The sequence below is a fragment of the Anguilla rostrata genome, chromosome 10 (genome assembly GCF_018555375.3).
Source record: "Anguilla rostrata isolate EN2019 chromosome 10, ASM1855537v3, whole genome shotgun sequence".
NCBI lineage: Eukaryota > Metazoa > Chordata > Actinopteri > Anguilliformes > Anguillidae > Anguilla > Anguilla rostrata.
The window spans coordinates 38248704-38269955 of NC_057942.1; the positions used below are offsets into that span (position 1 = coordinate 38248704).

Here is a 21252-nt window from a genome sequence, read left to right on the forward strand (position 1 = left end):
CTCCTGGGCAGCCTGATTGAGATGTGGGCGGGGTTTGTTTGTGACAGGCAGACCAGCTCCTGGGCAGCCTGATTGAGATGTGGGCGGGGTTTGTTTGTGACAGGCAGACAGCTCCTGGGCATGCTGATTGAGATGTGGGGGCCGTTTGTCCATTGGAGAGGCAGACCAGCTCCTGGGCATGCTGTCTGGATGTGAGACAGGGAGCTTTGTTGTGGACAGGACACCCTGCTCCTGGGCAGACCCCTGATTACTGGGTGACAGGTAACACACCCAACCGGTACAGGTAAACGCTGTTCCTGGCTCGTGCTCCCTGCTCCCTCAGTCACAGGTAACCACCGCTGATTACCTGGGCTACAGGTAACTACACCTGCTCACCTGGGCTACAGGTAACCACCGCTGATTACCTGGGCATTCAAGTGTATAGCATTCAAATGGAATGGAGAACACACCCGCGCACACACACACACACATACATGCAGACGCGCCACACACGCAGACACTCATACACGTACGCGCACACATACACACACGCACACGCACACAAAATGACCCTCTTGTACATCGGCATTGATAGAACCCAGATAACATCAGTCCTCTTGTGTCCCCCCCCCCCCCGAAGTTTACGTTCCCTGTTGTCATTTGAAATGCATTGAACGATAAACGGCCGCGATTGTTACGAAAACAACAGCGGTAAGAAAAGACCCGGCGCCTGCCGTGATTGAAGCCCTCCGTCTCGCCTGCGTCTCTGTGTGAGGAAAATGTCTGCCGCGATGGCATGTAAATCAGAAATTCAATTAGATTTTTTTCCCCCCGCTTCTTCAGAATTGAGAATTATAATTTGACATGAAGGAAATATCTTGAACGTTCTGTTGGGCCCAGAGGGACCCCTGTACTGAACATCCTGAACATTTGCGATATCCAATCAGAAGAGAAGAGTAAGATGGGCCATTCCCTGTTAACGGTCACACAGAGCTGTGCTTTTATCACAGTTTTCAGTCATGTCTGCTTGGCTTTGTGTGACTCTGGGAAATGAAGTTTTTTTTAAATGAGGAAAGCTAATGGGAGCAAATGGAAAAATCTGACTACATCACTGTCCACACGATAATGCCAACAGATCAAATGTGTTTTCTTTTTTTTTTTTTTTTTGACTTCATTTTTTGCTTCTCATCATTTTTGGTCCAGTTTTTTTCCCTCACTGATTTTTCGGAAAATAAAAAATTATTACGGGAGAGCCTGTGACTACTTCTACACGCTATAGGCCACACAGTACTACAGGAGAGCCAGTGACTATTGACTGAGCTAACCGACAGAGACACTCCTTGCCTAACTGAAACGCAGCCTGCGCAGGCGTATTGTACTGCTGGAGGTCAGTGTTCATCGTTTTGTCTAATATACTCTTCTGCTTTTGTCTGTTCTAGCCTAACCCTTATATATCCTTAAGCAACCCAGAGGAAGCTTCGGACGAGCTTCGAACAGCTTTGAGTTCAGCAGCGCATACGAATTAAGCAGCAAGAAGTTTTGCAGAAGGCTTCAAATGACAATCGTCTGCCCCCCCCCCCACTCTTTGATAGTCTCTTGCATCCTTTTTTTTCAACGACTTTTTTTCAGCCTTTTCAGCCTCTAATGTGACACAATTGCAGGAGAGCGCAATCACTTGTACTCTTTGAAGACCGATTTTGATGTTTTTCGCAGCGGCTGCGTGGAGCGGGCTTTGTGTGTTTGTGTGCCCGTGCGTACGCGCTCGTGTCACGCCGTGCCGATCTGTGAATATTTATAACCGAAAATTGCACTGTAGCCTTTACAAAAGGGGCTCGGGTTTTGGTTGCCAAGGAACGGGAAGATAGGATTCCGAAGCCGACAGCGCCAGCCCCTCCCACCCACTCCCTCTCTCACTCTTGGTTCCCCGTCGCTCTCATGTTTGGGCGAAGGGTGGCGGGGGGACACTTGATCTGGATTCCCCCGGCAAATGTGGCCGCCCTGATTTGGCCTGTTTTGATTTGGCTTTGCTGTCGGCGGCCGGGAGACAGAACTCTGAATTTGAGTGTCAGTTGGTTTTTTTCTCTACATTCAAATGCAGTGGAGTAAACAAAAATAATGCCTCGGTATTCATTCAAGGGATGGAACTTCCAAGAAATATCAATAGATCGCAGTAAATTTGGAGGCAGACCCGATGTTCTCAGTCAGAGAAGAAGTTATAGTTCAACAGGCTGTGCAGAATTTGAGCAGCAATGGATATAGATCAAGGCTGCCGAGTAAGTGAAGATTGGGTGAGGTCGCAGGTTTGAATCCTTTCGTGGCATTGCGCCCTTCGTAATAATGGCTGGTTCTCTGCCAGAAACACAAACTGTGCAAACCCCTTCCGCCTGTAAGCCCCGTCTCGGCTTTATGTCAGTTTGTTGATTTCATTTTTCAAAATCTTTTTTTAAGCCATTCATGTTTTTTAATGTAACCGTTTTTCTCATTTGATCAATCATATGATTTTATTAACTTGGCTTGTAACTTGGCTAGTGGTACTGTTGAAGTTTTGTTGGGACTGTGGTTTGAAAAATAATAAAATTCCTTGTTTTTCCAACCTACAACATATTTTTGTATTCAAGGCTCTCCACGGAATTACTTTAAGATAAATATTTATCTGTTTTCAGCCTCTGGCTTTGAATGCTTTTCCTGTCAGTCTGCTGATGTGTGAAGGTTTTCCTCGGTGGAAAGTCTGTGTTTGGTATTCGGATAAACTCACAATCTTGGGGTGTCCTAGCTTTCAATGTGCTCACTGAACCAGTCTGAACAGGGGGCGTTGGGGCCAGTGGTGCTACTTTGACTCTTCCTGTGGGTGTTTTTAAACGTTTGACAGTGTTGGTCTTTAGGAGGTTGGGTTCTGCGATTTGTAGAAATTCTCATGCCTTCAGATTTTGACAGACCAGGACTGTAAACAAAAGCAGTGATGGTTTATATAAAATCACACCAAAAAATACGAACAAGTTACTTTCTTTTTTTCCTCAACAAGGCTTCATCGGATTTGTGTCGATTACTCCGTATTTTGGCTAAAGGTTTTTGAAATGCGTTCACATGCATATTAATTTTATATCTATTTATTTTTTGCAACAGGACGAGCGCGTTGGGGTTTCGGGCGCAAATATGAGTCACGGAGCACTCAATTACACAGAAGAGAGAGCACGGATAATCAAATATGATATTAATTTTTCTCTGGCGCTGTTAATCGGACGCGTTTGGGAGTCTGGCCATAGAGACTGGGGGGGAGTGTGAAAGGCTGCTTTTTTCTGTCAAATTTATTTATTTATTTTATTTTTCTTTTTCTACATCGAAGCACAGGCGAGATGATGAAATGGCAGACTTCGTGTGAACAGGCCCTTTAATGCTTGTTCATCGTGCCACCGCGTGCCGCTGAATATTAAATCTTTTTTTTTTTCCCCTCTCGCTGTGAAACCTGCACTAAAAACATCCTGCCGGCAGGACGCGGGTAGGTAGGCCTCAGAAAAGGGCGGTCGGCCTCAGCTCTGGGACATCCGTTTGGGTTCCTTTGACGTCTGTATGGCTCCTGGGCTGTAAATTCGACGTTCTCTGTGAAACGGTGTGGATCATTTTTCCCGTAAAACCATCCGGGACTCTTGGCAGAGCTGACCTTAGCGTTTTTTCGGGGTGGATGGTCTTTCTTCTCGAACGCCTTGGAGGGAAGAGCTTCGGAAAACAGCCCAGAAGGCTATCGATCGCTGTGAAATTAGAGGCTTTCTCATCTCCGCTGGATTCTGCTGATAATCCAGCTCTTTCGCACCCTCCTCAAAGGCAGCACATTTGTTCTCCGATTTTTCACTTTATTTATTTATTTATTTTTTGTCAAAATTGTTGCTTTCGCTTTGCGACCAGGAGCCTCCGCTTTGCTGGAGGGATCTCGAAAAACCCTGTTCTGGAGGAATGGCGGCCTCCTCTCGTCCAATCGGACCTCGGGTCAAACGCGGCGTTCTGGACGCGACGCCGAGACGCGTCTGCGGATGCCGCGGCCGTCCGGGTCTCCCGGGTCCGAGAGGCAAACGGCGAGAAAGAAAGAAAGAAAAAAAAACAGGTTTGAGGCTGAAGACGAGCGAGCGGGAGTTTCTCCTCAGGCACGCGAGCGGCTCTTTGGCGGGTGGAAAGGATCAAAGCGCCGGCGATGAAAGCCCGGGGTTCGAGCTCCCCGCCGCCCGGGCTCTGTTTGTGTTTTTGGCTGCGTGCCAAGCTAGCGGCTTGACTCACACAGGAGTGAAGCAGCTCTCCTGTAGGAATCTAAAAGTTCCTACTAAAATTTAATTACGGTGTGATATGTGCAGAGGTTACATTTTTACATACAATCATTGGATACCGTTTACTGTAATTAGGATGTTTTAAGTCGTTCGTGGTTATGCACCTTGCGTGAAGGTACGACAGTTGTGTCCCAGCTGGGAACTAACCCCATGGCTTGCAAGCCAGTCACCGTCACCGACCAGAGGAGGGCGGGTTCCCCCCCTTGAGCCTGGTTCCTTTCGAGGTTTCTTTTCCTCTGCCACAGGGCGTTTTTTTCCTTGCCTCTGTTGCTGCAGGCTTGCTCCTGTGGGGGCTCATGCCAGTGTTGTCTGTGAAGCGCATTGTGACGGCTGTTTGTGAAATGCGCTGCGTAAATAAATTTTGATTGATTGATTGATGGTTACGCGCGCGCGACGGGAAACTCCACGGCTTCTCGAAACCTTGAAAGCGCTCGATTTCGAACGCCGAAGAAACCCGGCTCTGCGAGCCCTCGGGTTTCTCCACGCTTCGCCCGCAAGGCGCCTGACGCACTTCTGGAAATTTATGTCGGTTTTTGTGCGTTTCGCAAAACTCCCCCCTTTTTTATATTCCTGCGATTATGCACGCAGAGTTAAACGAAAATCCATGGCGCTCTGAATCCACTGACGCCGGCGTTCTTCTGTTTTTTTTTTTTTCCGAAGCGAGCAATCTCCTGTAAACAAACTGCTTACGATGCGGGGAATTCGCGGTAAAAAAAAAAAAAAGTATTTCGCTTAAAAAGTGAAGTCTCCTGCGATCGATTGTTTACAGATAAAGTCCTTTGAAACTTTTTGTTCTTGAATGTCCTTAAGAAGTTTTTTTTTCGTTCGTGCTGGCACTAGTAACGCTGTAGTACTTATGTTAGTTCAGTACGGCCCCCTCCCCCCCCTCCCCCCCGACCCCCGGGCTGTAAATGAGGCTTTCCGTCACGGCAGTTAGGCTTGATGCAGCACGCGCCGCCAGGACGTTCAGCGGCTTGATCGAGGTCAAACTCCGCTGAATTTTAACGAGCTGCTCACCGCACGTAAGGTGTGTGGGGCGGTGGGGGGTGGGCCGCGGGGGGGACTCTGAGAGTCGTCTCGTTTGAGTTTATTGTGTCGTTAGCGTTTGCAGTGGGAATGTTTTTGCCGGGCCTGCCGGGGTTCTGGGTTCGGTCTCTCCGGGTTCCTCCCATCAGTCTGAGGCTTCTGGTTTTCTTACATCATCGTTTGGCAGTTATAGTAAATGTCCCGGAGAGCTCTTGTTGCTCTTTATATATTAGGAGCTGATATATATATATATATATACGCACACACACACACTCAGCACAAATTATGAAAATTCACAGCCTATGAATTTCTTTGTAACATGATATATGTAATATGTATTAAATGTAGTATCAGTGTAAAGCAAATATGAAGAAATAGTTACAATTGTGGTTAAACAAGTAATAGTTTTTAACAGTAACCATCCTCCCACCAGAGCTCCTCCCACTGGTATTTATATGTTTTTAATAAAGTAATGGCTGAATTATGTTTTTTTTTTTGTTTGTTTGTTTCCTCTGCAGCGTGATCCAGGACAAGTTCTGCGGGATCATCAACATCTGCGTGGAGTCGCTGCACGACGTGATGTCGGAAGACCCGGATTCCGGAACCTTCAAAGAGTGAGCGCCGAGCACCAATCGAAGGAGCCGTGCAGCCCGTGTCACAGTAGCAGCACTTACGCTGAGCAGTGCCGGGGGGGGGGGGGGGGGGGGGGTCACGGAGCTCTGCCCCGTTCCGCGTGACGGTTTCTCCCGCGACCGCGCGTCCGAAGCTCCTTCCTAACGCGCCGTTCACGCTCGGCGCACTGTGAAATACTTTCCCTCTTTTTTATTCCTTTCTTTCTTTTCTGCAATTGAATATCCGTCCCCCCCGTCCCCCCACACACAACCCCCCCCCCCCCCCCACGTTATCCCGCCCAATCTGCAGGTGTAATTTATGTCTTTTCTGTGAACTGATGTGTGGAATTGATCACGCATGCGATGGAAGGAGCAGGTAATGAAAGCGGGCCCCCCCCTTCACCCCCTCCCCCCATCCCATCGCTCCTTCTCGCCGCCGTTTCCCGCGTTCTCCGAGCACAGAGCAGCGGCCCGTGGAATGTCTTTTACCGGGGGAGGGAAAATCGATGGCGTGCGGGGATTATGATTTCGTTCAGAGGTAATGGACTTCGCCGCGCCGCTTCCCCGGGAAAAGTCGCTCGCGCTGGCGCGGGGTGCGGATTTCTCCGGCGTGTTTTTGGGGACGGCTCGCGTACGGTGCCAGTCCCGAGCCGAGCCGAGGGAGCAGGGGGCATTCTGGGGGATTCATCTCTGTCTCCGCGTCCGTCACGTGTCCTGGGAAAAATGAAAGAAATGAAAAAAGACAAGTGGATTAATCACAGTGCTGTAAATCACAGTGTGGAGTGAACCTGGTGAGCGTGTGTGCGTGTGTGTGTGTGTGTGTGTGTGTGTGCACGCGTGTGTGTGCATTCAGGCACACTCCTGTGTGTGAAGATGAATGGTTCTGTCTTTCTTATGAAAAACCTTGATACATGACACGGACAGACCTTGTGTTGCGATGGCGGGGTGCTTTGTGTTGTGTGTTTGAAGTCAGTGTAGGGGCAGTGTGTTGGGGCTGTCGATTGGGCAGTTCAGCTAAAGCGCTCGTTTTCAGAATGGTGACTGTTGCCACGGAGTCTAAATTGTTACGTGTTTGTGTGTTCCTGTGTTCACATTTACATTGTCGGTCCGTCCACATGTGTGTGTGCCTGTCAGCATGTGCATGCACCTGTAAGCATGTGTGTGTGCGTCTAGGCGTGTGCATGCACCTGTAAGCATGTGTGTGTGCTCTAGGCGTTCTGCCTTACCATGCTTGTGCTCAGTGTGCGCAGCACGTGGGTGGAGCCCAGCCTCCAGCGATGCTATGCCACCACGGAGGAGGACGAGGAGACGAAGCACGGCTGACAGGAAGAGCTGTCCCGGCCGACTGGTCAGATCGCTCACGCCCAAGGTCATCTCAAGGTCATCTCCAGGTCACACGCTACGTTTAACAGAAGGTCAACGTGCTCATGACCACGGGATGGTCACACGTTGTTGGGCCCATCCCCCTTACCTGATCTTCCTCTTCTTGCACTTTTCTTTTTCTGAAATTTAATGCCGCGAAAAGAAAAGGAAAAAGAAAAGTTCTGTGGAAAAACTTTTTAAAGTTTCAGTCCGTCTGGTTTAAGCCTGTTTTATAAGTGCCTGCGGGGTGAAATCCTTTGTGCTGCAGATTCACGGCCGAATTTGGATCGACGGATAAGTGAGCGGAATCCGCTCGCGGCTGGACCGGAGAGAACGCTCAGGCCCTTAATTCGAGCCGTTAAAATGCGTACACACTCTGCAGTTCCTTCGGTTTCTCTGCCTGCGTAATGCCTGCATCAGGAAAAAAAGCCATTTTAAAGAATCTATGAATATGCCGTACTGCTGCTGTTTGGGCAGAAACCCCAGCTCCTCCCCGCAGAAGGTCTTCTTGCCGGTTGACACTTAGCTGTAGGCCACCACCTCAACCTGGGTTTGAGTGGGGAAAAGCAGGACTCACGCTGGCCAGTCCTTTCTCAGCACCAATGGCTGGAAATCGCCTGTAGCCATGTGTGTATAAAACCCTTTGAAGAGATGTTTTTTTATATTTTATTCTACGCCATTGTTCCAGAACTCCATTGCTTTCAATTTTGCAGTATGTTCAGTTGAGAACTTTCTGATCACGTACTTACGATGCTTACGCCATAAAGGGTTTTAAAAAAAAGAAAATGGCGGGAGACCAGGCCAAGACACGCTGCTCGATGTGTCAGAGTGCTCCGTACATCCATCGCACCTCAGAATCATGGGAATGCCTGCGCAGTCATCGGTATGAAACAATGCGCACATGCTCACAGACGGGTCCCGGCCTGCTTTATTTATTCATAAAGCAAAGTTCGCTTTGTGATTGTAAGGGTGTTCTCTCTCTCGTCTGTAGGAGCAGTAAAAAAAAAAAAAAAAGCGCGTGCCTCTCTATAATTTAATTTCTATAATTTACCCATCGTAATGATATGATAATAATAATAATAAGAAGAAGAAGAATGATTACTGTTTTTACCAGCGTAGTCTGTGGTTCTCAGGATGCTCTCTGTTCTAAACGGCAGTAAATCAGAAGGCAGTTTAAACCTGAAGGTGAATGTATAAACACTGGAGACGGGCATAGCGGGTAGAGGGGCATTCGAGGTCGTAAAATGGCTTCCCTGGCCCCTGCTGAGCCCTGATAGGCTGCAGACGCGTCCTGACCGGAGTTCACGGGACCGGCGTCCGGCTCGGCGGGACAGCGGGGGTCTCCGAACGTGCCGAGCGCCGGAATCCCCCCCCCCCCCGCCCGGAGCCGCAGGGGGGTCATTACATCCCATTTCACCCTCTGTCCTTTCAAGAAACAGTTCTATCACACTGTCGTTGTTTTTTTCATTCCCCACCTCCTTGCCTTCCCTTCCTTCCCTGCTCTGGTGCGGCTGCCGAAATGCGCGACGTTCTCGGGGAAAGGAGATTCGCCCCCCCCGCTGGCCCGGCCAAAGATGACCGTTAAGATTTATGATTTATTTTCGGTTAAAGTCGCGCAAGGACTTGTCCCCTGCCGTGTCCTCCTCACGCCTCTGGAGGGAAGAGCGCATTAACGTCCCTGCAACCTGGCCGCAGTGTTTACCTGTACTGAACGTCTCTGAGAGAGAGAGAGGGAGCGGGAGAGGAAGAGAGGGAGAGGGAGAAGGAGCGGCAGAGGGGAGGAGAGAAAGAGAGAGAGGGAGGGAGGGAGGTAGGCAGACACAGATGAGTTTAGGATTTGGATTCCTGTGCTGATTGTAAAGTAGTTTGTGAAAACTTTTTAGCCAGTTAGGTTTATTATTTTGCTTTGTCAGCGAAGTGAGGATTAGGCAAAATATGTTTGATTTTTTGAATCCAGCAGTTTTAACAACCTCTTTTACTCTGGCTCTGAATACCGAACACTGTAAAAAGTCACATCAAATTTTCTCATCTAATCAAATCCCGCAGACACACACATTCACACCTCAAATGGCTACCCCCCCCCCCCCCCAGTTCCTGTGGCCCAGGCCACGATGGCTGAGTGCTTTGAATCTTCCTGTAGGGCAGAGAACATGGTGTATTAGGTGTCTGACAGCTTGCTAAACGAAATACCGTCACAGTTTATGGCAAACCGGAGTAGTGAGCAGTTACCAGATCTTTCTGAGTTGAAACTGCTATCCCGATGTATTTTTTATTTATGGTTGTTTCTTTCGCCTGAGAAACATTGTGCGCTTCTGGAAATAATGCGTAGATATCCATGGCAACGGCTCTGTGATACCTCTGTGACACTCTCCACTGTTACCACGGGTTACAGGAACAGGAAGTGACCGGTGATTTGCGAGTGGGGTGGGGTGGGGTGGGGGGGGGATTAGGACATGGCTGAAGATTCTAGAAACGTGGTGCCCAGTGGCAGACAGAGGGGAGCTGGCGGAGGGATTAAATTAGTTTTGCGTCGACCCGTATTCGAAACGGGAGTTAGAACGCTTGCGTTCTCGTCCGTTACGAACGCGCGGTTTGCCATTGTTCCAGCGCGCTGTCCGCATTACACATTCCAGCCGTCGCCCTGCGGCCTGTTCTAATTAAACACTGCTCCCGATGCCTCTGCGTTCCCGCGATGGCTAAACTCGCCTTCCCGGGGCATTAAGACAATAAAAACGTCCTTCGGTCTGAATAATTCATGTCCATTGAGGTATTGATTTATGTTCTTAAAATCATACTATTTCCTCAAGTCCATCAATAATTTACCGGGCTTTTCGGGGCTGATGAGGGTCGCAGAGGGTGTCTTTCCTGTTTTTTTATTTTTTCATTTGTTGTTTTTATTTTGCTATCGCTGTTGCTTATGCCAGCAGTGCTGCCGTGTGGCTCTGCCGTGAATGAGACCGATGTGATTCAGAGCCAGACGAGGTCGGTCGCTCGCACGCTTCCATGCAGGTGTGTGAGTAACTGACGCGCTCGGGACACCTGAGTCATGCTGACTCCGAGGAGGACCTCGTCAGCTTGCGCGGTGTCCGGCTGGTTCGTGTCTCTGTGTTCGGAGAGTCTGGATGCGTGTGGCTTCCCCCCCGCGTGACGTGAGATCTTCCACAAGTCATCCAGAGCGACTTAAAACAAAAGGTCGCACCTTCGCTGTGATTTCCGCTGTGTAACACTCACATTTAACGACTGAGGACTTCCACTTCTTTTCTCGTGATCTTTGTGGGGACTTTTCTCTGACATTCAGAGGTGTGTGTGTGTGTGTGTGTGTGTACGTGTCTTTGTGTGTGTGTGTGTGTGTGTGTGTGTGTGTGTGTACGTGTCTTTGTGTGTGTGTTTGTGTGTCCGTGTAGCACTAAATAATGGATGGCCACAGCCGATGGGGGAGGGATGCAAGAGAAAGAATTAGAGATGGCATTAAATCTATTTCTCATACTGTAGCGCAGAAATGGCCTTGCTGGTGAAAAAAGAGAAGGCTTTCCGCTTTGCTGGCTTTCTCTGCAGGCAGATGGGTGTTCTGTCCCATAGGTAAAAATAACCAGACAATGTGGGCAAAATACCCAGAGAATATGGGCAAAATACCTAGAGAATATGGGCAAAGTACCTAGAGGATGTGGGCAAAGTACCCAGAGAATATGGGCAAAATTCCTAGAGAATATGGGCAAAATACCCAGAAAATATGGGCAAAATACCCAGAGAATATCGGCAAAATACCCACCCAGAGAATATGGGCAAAATACCCAGAGGATCTGGGAAAAATACCCAAAGAATATGGGCAAAATACCCAGAATATATGGGCAAAATACCCAGAGAATATGGACAAAATTCCTAGAGAATATGGGCAAAATACCCAGAAAATATGGGTAAAATTCCTAGAGAATATGGGCAAAATACCCAGAGAATTTAGGCGGCATATACAGACAATATGGACAGAATAAGGTATTTGTTGGGGGAGGGAGAGAGGAGTGGGATTTGTGGGGTGAATTGAGCGTGAAACCCGTACGGACAGGTGATGGACGAGCGGACCTTGAGCACGGTCTCGACATAGACGCATGGCCCTGCTGTTGGTTAGCTTCCGTGTCCTTTAACCTGTCGCTTTGTTTGCTCTCTGTGCTTTACGGTCCAGTGCGTTACCTTAAATGGAGGTTGTCAGGAGCAGTGGGGGCTGGGCTTAGGTTATTCAGAGTGGCCTGTGCATCGGCGGTCCCCAACCGACTGGTCAAAAAACAAAAACGGGGTCAACAAATAAACTGTCTGTCGTGATTGTACGCTCTGGTTTGGACACTCTTGGGGAACAACTGACCACACTGCAGCCTTTGGATTTTACTCTTTATTACATTACATTACATTACAGGCATTTAGCAGACGCTCTTATCCAGAGCGACTTGCACAACTTTTACATAGCATTTTGCATTGTATCCATTTACACAGCTGGATATATACCGAAGCAATGCAGGTTAAGTACCTTGCTCAAGGGTACAACGGCTGTGTCCTTACCCGGGAATCGAACCTGCGACCTTTCGGTTACAAGCCAAGTTCCTTACCCACTGTGCTACACTCCGTTCATGTTATCGTGTGGTCTTTTTCATCTCGCTGCGCCGCGCGTTGCGTCCGGTTGCGTTTCCTTTAACGGGCCTGCTTTGTTTCTTTTCATCAGTAATTTAGCTTCGCGCCGTTGTTAGCGCCTCCATTTCAGAATGACCTCGGGTGCAAACCCATCTGGCTCCCACGCAGGCACGTCACAATCGAGCCAAATTTATTCCGTTTTCTTTTTTTTTAAAGGATGTCTCGATTGGATGTTAATGGCTGAGAAAGGGGAGAGGGAGAGAGGGAGCGAACCCAATATCAGTTACTAATCAACATTCAGGAGCTGCCAATAAGAGTTTGGAAAATATGCTTGCGTGTTCTGGTGAAGGCACCTCTAAACGCACGGGTACGCAGTGACTAAATAAATGATTTTTAACTTCTCAGTTCCTCAAGTAAAGCTACTTGAAAGATAGCTGGAACCATGCTTCTGTTTTTTTGAAGAACACTACTGGAACGTCCGTTTCCTTTTTCTTCTGTGTAGGATTTTGGAAACATTTAAGTGATAGCATCTCCCCCCAACTCCTGCATTCGCAACGCCTCAAAAGATCAGTCTAGAAGAGAGCGCCCTCTACCTGTTGGTTCCGAGACCCGCGGCTCTGACCTTGACTGATCCCGGCTTGTGAGCGTTGTCAGGCCCGTAAGTAGACAGCTCCGCGGTCCGCCAGGGCGGGTTACCTGAGGGAGGAAGAGGAGTGACTCACCGACACGTCGCGCCGGCGGGTCACGCCGAGGCCATCGCCTGTTCTCCGGGAAAGCTGGGAGGTGTCGCGGTCGGGCCCCCGAGCCTGCGAAACTGAGCGAGAGGCGAGACTCTGGAGTGCGTCGCCCTCGGTTACCGCCTTTTCCAGGAAGCTCTCTTGACCGCCAAACGACCGCTTCTAAAAAATAAATTTTTCAAAAAAAAAAAAAAAAAACATTTTTTTTTAAATACATTTTTTTTTAAAAATCAATAAATATGGAAAGTTGCTTACCTTATCAGCTGCGCCGCTGTTGGGATTTCATTAGCGGATCTGGGGCTCCGTTGTGGGAGCGTGAAAGACACGGCAGGGCGTGGCGCGGAATCCTGGCAAAGCTCCAGAACTTTCTGCCTCTCTCTCTTCGGGGCTGCGTGGAGGAATTATGCGCCTTTCTTTGGCTGAAATCAACAGCTCTGGTTCTGAATCAGTTTATCTTAAAGCGGTTTAAAACAAACGAAGAGGAAAGGACGAAAAGAACGGCAGTGCGCCGCATGGTGGAGACGGGCGCTACTGCATCCCATAATTACTGCTGCGGCACATGGCCCCGGCCCCTACCCTGGAGCGAGGCTGCTTAACCCGAATTGCTTCAGTAATATATCCGGTGGCATAAATGGATTGTATGGAAAAAATATAATCTCTTTAAGTCTCTTTGGGAGAATCTGCTAAGGGGGGGAAAAAAAGCACTGAAATGGAAAAGTAACTCTGTCGAAGAGCACCGCCAGAGAATAGATAAATAAAAAATAAATATCCAGAGCTAGCCGCGCAGCGAGCCATAAGACAATTCCATTACAGGTGTTTTGTTGCTTTGCGTGTTGAGTAGAGGCGTTGGGGCCTGAGCATCGACCGAGGCCCGCATTGCGCACTGGACCCGGACCGGAGCACGAAACCGCTCGTGGGGGGGGGGAAGAGGGAGAACAGAGGGAAGAAAGAAAGAAAGAAAGAACGCAACGTCTGGTTCTCACTTCCATTGCGGTCGGCGGCGTCACTTCCAGCAGCCCCATCACTCCAGGCTAAATCACTGAGGCCAATTGTCTGGTCTCGTTTCGATTTCGATGGCCTGCTGAGGGTGTGGGAGTGTGTGTGTGTGTGTGCGCGTGCTTGGGTTAAATCAATCGTTGCGATTGGCCGATTTACAGCGGTCTCTCTGGCCCCTCCGGGCCCGTGTGTTTCTGGCGGGTCTCGGTGTTTGACGGTGGCCCATCGGAGGCTTACGACCAGTAAAAGCTTTTATGAGCGACTCCTGGCTGCTTCCTGCGCCCGGGGACCCTTCTGGGCAGTTTAGGGCGCAAACAGCAGCGGCAAACTTTTAGTGCCTTTTGGGTGCGGTCGGACCGGTGTGAGGTAACCGGCGGCGACGTGCTAATCGGTGATGCTATGGCTTTGAGCGAGGTGCTCGACTGCTTCCGGAAGTTTCCGGGCCAAACGAACGGACACCAAACGTGAGTCTCCTGAGTAGATCGGGATGTGAGTGTCTAAGACGGGAGAGAGAGAGAGAGAGAGAGGGAGAGTGAGAAAGAGGGAGCAGGAGAGAGGCAGAGAGAGAGGGAGAGAGAAAGAGGGAGCAGGAGAGATGCAGAGAGAGAGAGAGAGAGAGGGAGGGAGGGAGAGGGAGAAAGAGGGAGCGAGAGAGAGGCCGAGAGATGCAGAGAGATAGGGAGAGTGAGAAAGAGGGAGCAGGAGAGAGGCAGAGAGAGAGAGGGAGAGTAAGACGGAGAATGCCGGGACCCTTACTCAGCCCATAGTAACCGGCGCAGAGCTCTGGGCGTTGGCGGTCGCTGGATTTGGCGGCTCTCCTGCCGTGGAGGATCGAGAGCCTGCTGAAGGCTGTGGGACGTGACGTTGGCGGAAGCTCTTCGGAAGTCCTTCGTCTTCCTCTCGCCCCCGACTGTTTTTTTTGAAACCGCACCGTTAAGAGTTCTTCATTTGCACGAAAGCCCTCGATGTCGGTTTGGCAAATCCGCTCTGCCTCTCGGGCTTGTTTGGGTTTCCCCCGCCCCCGGCCCTGACCTGTTCTGTTAATGTGGGGCTGACCTTGCCTGTCACGGCTGATTCTTCCCTGACCTCTGAGGAAAATGGCCGTGCGAAAGTCATTCGTTTTGGTTGCTGGTTTTGGAGGGTGGGGGGTTCTCAAACTGGGGTTCTGGGGCCCCCCAGGGGGACCGTGAAGGTGTGGCAGGGGGGGTAACCTGTGAAATTTTAAATATATATATATATAAGAATATTTTCTGTGTGAAATTCTTTGTGGAACGATTTGCAATGTGAGAGAAGTTCATCTTGAATTCATCGAAGAATTGTATCACACACTTTAATTGTTCACAATTGAATTTGCGGCATGATTTTTATAATTATTTTTTTTGTCTTTTGTCTTTGATCTGCTCAGAATGCCGCTTTGAAGACGTATTGACAGTTTTATTTTTTGAAGCCCTTTCCCCGCAGGCTGTAACCAACCATGCACACATTCGGTAATTAGGGCTCAGGTGTGATGTCGCCTGCCAGTCAATAAATCAATCAGCCAGTCAGATGTACTTATTGTAGCCCCCTTTTAAAGCCTGACTCAGTTAGCAGGCCATTGTGAGAAAAGCCTATTACAGCCTGAACAGAAGCCAGCATGCACAAGGATCCCTGGGACAGGAGTCTGGAAGTAAAAGGACTTATAATAGGGTATTATGCTCATGGTGCCAGACTCCTTAGCCTTTTGCACAAACAAATGACAAATGCGCTGTCGCCCGCTGTGAAAGAATGTACTAGAAGGGGCAAGCGTGCGCAAGCAGTCATCAGTCAAACAAACGCATTGAGGAAACTGGCCTTTTCCATCAACCGTCTCCACGTGTTCCAGAGCTGGCTGCCGCTGGGGGGCTGACAGATCACCGAGCGCTGGTACCACGCTGCAGAAATCCGAAATCCGAAATCCGAAAATCCAAAAATCCAGTAATTAAAACCCCACACTTGCGTCACGTTTAATACCGTGCCCGGAAATCTGCTGCATCCCTGGTTTCTCTCCCGCTTTGACAGTCAGCATTATTATACATTATGTAACAACTCCTCCCATTGGCTGTGACACTGATGACTTTGCTTTAGGTTTAATTTGTTAAACACTGTTTCTGAGCCTGTTGGTGCTTAATTACATATTTCTATCTTTATGTCTGTGGGTTAGGTCTGACAGTCTCACGCACACAAACACATGCACAGACACACACACCCTCCCCATACACACACACACAAACACATGCACAGACACACACACCCTCCCCACACACACACACACACACACACAAACACATGCACAGACACGCACACCCTCCCCACACATACACAAACATAAACACATGCACAGACACACACACACTCGCACATACCCACACACTCACACATACATACACACATGCACGCACACACACACACACACACAAACACACACCCTCCCCATACACACACGCACATACACAAACACATGCACAGACATGCACACCCTCCCCACACACACACAAACATAAACACATGCACAGACACACACACACTCGCACATACACACACACCCGCACATACATACACACACACACACACATACACAAACACATGCACAGACATGCACACCCTCCCCACACACACGCAAACATAAACACATGCACAGACACACACACGCTCGCACATACGCACACACTCGCACACACACTGTTGCTGCCTTAAAAGTCTGCTGGCGTTCTCGTCTGGTCGTTTTGGGTTGTTTTGGCCTCAGAAATGCAAATAGAAAGTTTGAAGACTACGAGAAGCGACCGTTTTTAGCTGAAATTATCTTCATTCCCATTAAACGTGCTTCTTGCTCAGATACAGCTTTATCTCCTCTGACAGGTATTACCAGAGCTGTTAGCTGCGTTGGTTTTGTTTTCGTTCTAATGGGCGAGAAGGAGGGGTCCCTTCGGATTAGTTCAGATTTGTTTTTCCCCGTTTTCTCTACCAAATGTTTTTGTTTGATGTTCGTGTTTGTTAGTGTTTTGACTGACTCATACGTTTTAGTCATTTAGACTACGCTTGGACTCGTACATTCAGACATTTTTGCTAGAGGCTGTCTGCAAAATGCCGTGGTAGCGATGATAAAGTTGACAAAGTTTTTTAGGTTTGTTTGTTTTTTTTATTGTTTTTTTTTTTTTTAAATGAAGTAGCCCTACAGACATCCACTTTCTGGAAGGTGCAAGACACAGCATGGGTTATCACACAACTGGGCAGTGTGCTGGTATTCATACCCAGATGGTCTGATCTTGTGAGAGCTGAGACACCGTTGTGTCCTGTGTGAGTTTAACTGTAGGGTCACCTGACTATAGCAGTGAGAGGCACATCAAGGATTTTCCAGCTTGGCTATTGGTCAGATTCTCTGAGTGGTTCTGGAACTGTGATGGATTCGACACTCATCGCACTGTTCAGCCACTTCCCTGCGTTTCGCGGTTTTGAGTCAGTTAATCACTGTCACCTCAGACCCACCTTCACCGAGCAAGTGATCTGATCTGAACTGAGAAAATATCGATTAAGGATTAGCATCCTGAACTGCACCGCATTGCTGTTCCACAGTCACACAGTAACCACCTAAAAACAATGTCTAACATAAACATAGAAGGCCAACAGATGTACAATGCATTAATGAATATATTTTTTTGATCCCAAAACCTTGGAACTTGTTAAGTTTCCTGATCATTTTCTGTGTAAACATCAGTTTGACTAGTGCAATCTATAAAATTCTAGCGACGTGAATATCAAGAAAATAAAAAAAATACCCAGATATATCTCAATAATTAAACTTGAAGGGTTGTCATCTCTAAAGTAGATCTGCTCTGCGGTGCTGATTCCCCTTTGAGGGTCTGTTGGATGTCGTTCTTCGCGCTAGCTTGTTTTGGGTTTCCGACGAGCGCGAATTTTCGTTTTTGCCGGTCTTATCTCTGTCGAGCGAGCGGATTGCATTTTGTTCTCATTCTGTCAGTGAGTAATGCATCTTTCTGTCCTCTTTTATCCTTTAACACAAAACTGGAAAGACCGTTTGTGATTGACATTGATCAGCAAAAAGAAAAATGAATAAATACATTTCAGGAGTTAGGGGAAGAAAAATGCGGGGTTGAAGGAGGGAGCGACAGACAGAGGAGGAGAGGAGGTGCCATTTCTGAGAGCTGTCTCAGTGTCAAATCTAATCCTTCTGTCTGTCTGTCTGTTTTTTTCTCCCCAGTAAATTGTGTTCATAAGCAAAATTGTTTTTGTGTGTGTGTGCGTGTGTGTGTGTGTGTGCGTCCGCATGTAACCACACCACCGCAGAACCATGCCCACCCACGCCACCACCACTTTGCCAAAAATCCATTTTCTCCCCCTAGGACATCTTGTGTTTCCATCTTAAAAAAAAAGATCTATAATTTACCCCCCCCTCCCTTCCCCTTCCCCTCCCCCTCCCCTTCTTATCTTTAACACTCCCCTGCTGAAGGATCTTATCCTCCTGTCAGACTGCAGATTACACCCAGGTATGTGTGAGCTTATTGAAAAAGGAAACGGACAGGTGTCAGTCAGGTGTGTGGGCGGAGGAAACGGAGCTTTTAAGATTCCGCTGTTCAACTTCTCATCGTCCTGACATAACATCAGATTAGCCTCTGATAGCGGAGGGTTATTCAAGAAACAGAATTTGAGTAAAAGACGGTGCCCCGTCCGCACGCCACGGAACTTGCCGGATAGCTGAAAGATTTTGGGATCCAGTCAACATGGGTCCTTACATCAGCTCCTCTGAGTTTAGCACAGGGGTGTGTTTTTTTCCGATTCACCCGCTCTGTAACTGGCCTCACCTGCCCTGAGCGAGATCGGCAGGTGGAATTCCCTGCCAGGTAATACCCCCACCCCCCCACCCCCAAATAACCGGTGTCATCTTCCTGAGAGACCAGTAGATAAATGTAATCCTTTAACTGTCTCATCTAGTGTGAGCGACTAACAGGTAGTTCTTCAGCTGGTAAATCAATGACAGTAACTAACCTGTCTCAATTAAGTGAGAGAGAGAGAGAGATAGAGAGAGGAAGAGAGAGAGGGAGAGAGACATAGAGAGAGAGAGCTAGACAAAGAGAGAGAGAGAGATGTAGAGATAGAGGGACTTTCTAATGTCATGTAATTAGATGTAAGTTGGGGTCCTCTCCACTTTGACTCTTGCCAGCACTCATGAAAATTCAGGGGAAGAGGGATCATTTCGGCGTTCTTCTGTCTTGATTCTCGGAGGCTGTCGTTGCCGTTAGCAACGTTTCCGCGAAATTGAAACGGGGGTCGGCCCCTCCTCTGGCGGCCTGCCGCGGGAGCGTGGCCTTAAAAGACGCGCCAGTCACCTCCCGTCTTCTCGCGCGTAATTAGTTTTTTTAATGAAGCCCGCCCGAGCCGTTCACATGGAAACGGGAGGCGGGACCCCGCCGTCGCCGAGCAGGGGGCCCGGAGAGCGTAACCAGGGAAGCGGGGCGCGGGATTCCGCCCGCGGACGAGCTCCGCGATCCCGCCGCGGCGTTTCCTCGTCCGCGCCGCCCCTGGACGGAATCACGGGAGCCGCGCGCCGGTGCTCCTGGGAAATTCCGCGGGCCGAATCGATGTCCCGTCGTCTTCGATCGGCTCCGCGGGACGAGGGTGTTTACGGTGGCGAAGCGGACGTTCGGTGTTAATGCGCACAGACGTGTGAAGGCCTACGCCCTGCATAGAATGCTAAAAAGGCACGAAGAGATTTCTGTTTCTGTTGTTTTCGTTTGTATATATATATATATACACATGTATCTGACACAGTTTTGTTGTTTTGGTTCTCTACTCCAGGGAAAGCGGTGGTGGGATGTATAAAAAGGGCTGTAATTCCTACACAGATCACCCGATACGGATGTATGTACCCTCTAATTAAGGCTCGCCATCTGTACTTTGACCTCGTGCCCACTGTTTTATTTCAAACCTTGTGCGCTGGAGTACAGAGCCAAAATAACAACAATTCTGTCACTGTCCAAGTACTTACAGACTGCACTGCATAAACTGTATAAGGCTCTGGGTTTGTGATCAGGTCTGTACCATTATTGCTAAATATGTAGCACGCAAAAAAAAGTTGTACACTGCAGCTTCCGATGAGCTCAGTTTTCGTCCTTAAGCGGAAGGAATCCGCCATTATGTGTCGTTTGCTTCCTGGCCAAATTTATCAGGGGGTCTGCTGCCTGACAGGAGCTGAATCAGGCCACAGGTACCAGATCGTTTATTTTGGGGTGTTTCCTGTCCCCCACGCACACTGAAGCGAGTCCCTGCCCCCCCTGACCACGGCTTTTCCATTGCTCAGCCTCTCCCAATCGCCGTTTCCCATGAGCCTCTGGGGCAGACGCCTCAGGACCTGCTGAAACATGCCCGGCCAGCAGACCCACGCAGGCTGCCCGCTCCGCTAGCGCTTAGCAGCTCGGCGCTACCTCAGCGCGTTAGCGGCCGGTCGCCATGGGAACCGGCTGCTGAACGGATGAACGGCGGGCAGCTGGACCGCCGCGCTGCTGATTTACAGCGAGCCGCTGTCTGGCGCCGGCGCCTGACCGATGCCCGCTGGCATACTGGTGTGGGAGCGTCGCCACGGCCGCGCTCCCGTTCGGTAAATCTGACCCCATTTGGTGTTCCGCACATGAGCTTGACCAAGACCTCTTTTGATCATTAGTGATGAATTATGAGGAGATGAAAAATATGACATAAAACAATGATTATATTGTTTTTTGGTGAGCTTATATTCCTGGGTGTATATATATATATTTTTATTAATGAATGATTTTGGACAGTGATATTATGTGAGTGTTTTTTATATATTTTTTTTTCTTGTGCTGTTTGTCTGTCTGGCCTCCGGCTCCGACTGAAAGTCACTTCCTGTCCTGTTATCTTCCGAAGGGGGCCGCCCTCCGAGCCGATTGGCTGTCGCCGGCCGTCTCGCGCAATTAGCCGAGTACACTCAGAGTAATTAGGTGCTCGTGTCACACATGAGAAACGAGTGTCAGACCGAAGGGGGTGGGGCGTGGTTGTGGGGGGGGGAGGGTGGACTGCGGCGGGGGGGGGGGGGGCGGGAAAGGAGGGAGTGGTGCGGGGTGGAGTGGAAGGAGGGAGGGAGGGAGGGAAGGAGAGAAAGAGAGAGAGACCAGCTCTGGTGGAGCTGCTCGGGGCCCAGTCGTTTACTGAGTGTGATTAACGATCTGCGCAGGTGACAGAGAAGCGCATTTGGTAATTACTGGAATGGGAATGTGCTCGTAGTGCTCGGACTGCGTCCAAAGTGGCAGCCCCCCCCCCCCCCCCACGTTCTGATATATTACACTCATCATTTCTGTCTGTGTGTGTTTGTCTGCCTGTCTGTCTGTGTCTGTGTGCGTTTGTCTGTCTATGTGTCTGTGTGTGTGTGTGTCTGTGTGTCTCTGTCTGTCTGTCTGTCTGTCTATGTGTGTGTGCCTGTGTGTCTCTGTCTGTCTATGTGTCTGTGTGTGTGTGTGTGTGTGTGTGTCTCTGTCTGTCTGTCTATGTGTCTGTGCTATGTGTGTCTGTGTGTCTCTGTCTGTCTATGTGTCTGTGTGTGTGTGTGCGCGCGCGCATGGTCTG

At 49.2% G+C, this 21252-nt stretch overlaps 1 protein-coding gene across 1 annotated transcript in view; it reads left to right on the forward strand.

Annotated features, from left to right (window-relative positions):
• cbwd (COBW domain containing) overlaps nucleotides 1-21252 on the forward strand; it is a 244096-nt gene that overhangs the window by 179333 nt on the left and 43511 nt on the right. The gene's annotated exons all lie outside the window — the stretch shown is intronic.